This window comes from Myotis davidii, unplaced genomic scaffold (assembly GCF_000327345.1).
Source record: "Myotis davidii unplaced genomic scaffold, ASM32734v1 scaffold294, whole genome shotgun sequence".
Taxonomy (NCBI): domain Eukaryota; kingdom Metazoa; phylum Chordata; class Mammalia; order Chiroptera; family Vespertilionidae; genus Myotis; species Myotis davidii.
In genome coordinates, this window is record NW_006287706.1 from 867778 (window position 1) to 870177 (window position 2400).

Sequence of the window (2400 nt, forward strand, 5' to 3'; positions counted from 1 at the left end):
AAGGCGGTGTTATTATTAGTATTACTGAACACAAACCAGATGTTGGTACTATTAAGAGTGATATCAATAAAAATAGATACCGATATGTACAGGGTGGGGCAAAAGTAGGTTACAGTTTTGCATACATGAAAAATTTATTCATGTATTATGATTTATTAATTATTCTCTTATTTTCCATATGAACAATTACAAACCTACTTTTGCCCAACCCTATATTTAAATAGATAGATGTAATTACATAGATATGCATTTACATATATAGCTCTACAGAGATAGATAGAAGATAGATAGATAGATAGATAGATAGATGATAGATAGATATGGATACAGGTATTATTTTCTAATACACAACACGGTAACACAGTAGGCATTCTTTTCTTTTCCCTTTACATACCATTCTTGAACAGTTAAGCTACTTGGTTAGAATTACTAAAAGAATAAATGCAGAACCAACATCAAACTCTGGTTTTTGGCTCCAAAACCCTGGCTTCAGATCTGCTGCTTCTGGATGCTTATCTTCCAGGAAGATAAACTGTGTCTACTTTGAGGACACCGTCCATATTTTCTTCCTGTCTCAGGATCTAGGTATATTATATTTACCAATATCTGTTAATTTTCTTATTGTCATCTAGTAAGTTGTCAAGTGATATGTAGGTGGTAAAAGTGTCATAAAGTTAAGAATAGCAAGAGTAGGTGCATGAGCAGGCACACACATGAGCACACTTCCATACACATTAACAGTGGCAGTTAGGATTCAATTGAGACAGAAGTTGGCTCACAGGACCAAAATGACAATTTTTTTAAAATCTAAGGTTTATTGCACAAAGTGATACCAGATAGCAAAGCATTAAAGAAATACTAATAGTATCCAAAGGCTGCCTCACAGCAGAGATTCAAAGAATCTGGTTGCAATCTCTACTCATCATTCCTCTGCAGGGCGCCATGATGTGCCCTCTCTTTGGGGTCAGAAATCACTGTCCTGTGCGTGAAACACTGTGGCATCCGATAACTCACAATAGAATATAGACCTAGGCCAGTGACGGCGAACCTTTGAGCTCGGCGTGTCAGCATTTTGAAAAACCCTAACTTAACTCTGGTGCCGTGTCACATATAGAAATTTTTTGATATTTACAACCATAGTAAAACAAAGACTTATATTTTTGATACTTATTTTATATATTTAAATGCCATTTAACAAAGAAAAATCAATCTAAAAAATGAGTTCTTGTGTCACCTCTGACACGCGTGTCACCTGACACGCGTGTCATAGGTTCGCTATCACTGACCTAGACATACACTAAGTAGCCAGATTATTATGACCACCTGATGTTTGTAGGCAAAGTAGCTATAATTTTACGCTGAAGTTGCTAGAGGGCCAGACCATTATAAATAGGGAAGCAGGTTATTTACCACAACGGTAGAAGTGATTTTTTTCTGAAGAGAAGGGTAAACAATGCGATTTAACAGCTTTTGAAAATGGGATATATTTGAACGTGAGTGGTCAGATTATTATGACCACCCCATCAGTACCTCGTTGGACCACCTTTTGCCTTCAATACTGCGGCAATTCTTCTTGGCATTAACTCCAGGAGATGTTGAAAGGTGATGCGAGGAATCTGACACCATGCCTGATGAATGGCATTGTCCAGTTCTGTGAGGTTTGATGGTTGTGTAACCAGCTGCCTGATGGCTCTTTTAACCTTAATTATATAAATCTCAATAGCCCAGCCCTAATTGGTTTGGCTCGGTGGGTAAGAGCGTCAGCCTGTGGACTGAAAGGTCCCAGGTTTTATTCCGGTCAAGGGCATGTACCTTGGTTGCGGGCACATCCCCAGTAAGGGGTGTGTAGGAGTCAGTTGATCGATGTTTCTAACTTCTATCCCTCTCCCTTCTTCTCTTTAAAAAAATCAATAAAATATATTTTTAAATAAATCTAAATAGCCCAGATAAAAAACTGGCCCTTTGTTAATTAAAAAAGCTAGCTATGCCTTTCTAATGAAGGAAGGGGCTAGTCACATCTCCAGAAAAAAAAAAAAAAAGTGGTCAATTTACATCTAAAAGGACAAGGTAGGCCTCAGCCTGCTTTGCCAGGCTCAAATGTGGTTTTCCAAAGCCCCTAGCAACTTCAAGCTTTAAAATTTACTAATTCAAATAATAAAACTTGTTTAATAATCTAAATTTGCCTCATAAAAAATCTAGAAGGCAGACTTGAATCTACTGATATGTTTTATTTTTTTAAATTTATTCTTAAAAATTTTAAAGTATTATTAATCTAAAAAATGCTAAATATTTAACTTACCAGCAAAAAATTTAAAAGCTCTAAAAGTTTTCAAATTAAAATTAAATTGGAAAAAATTATAGCTGTGGTAACTAAATGTCTAAAATATAAAAAAATAATTT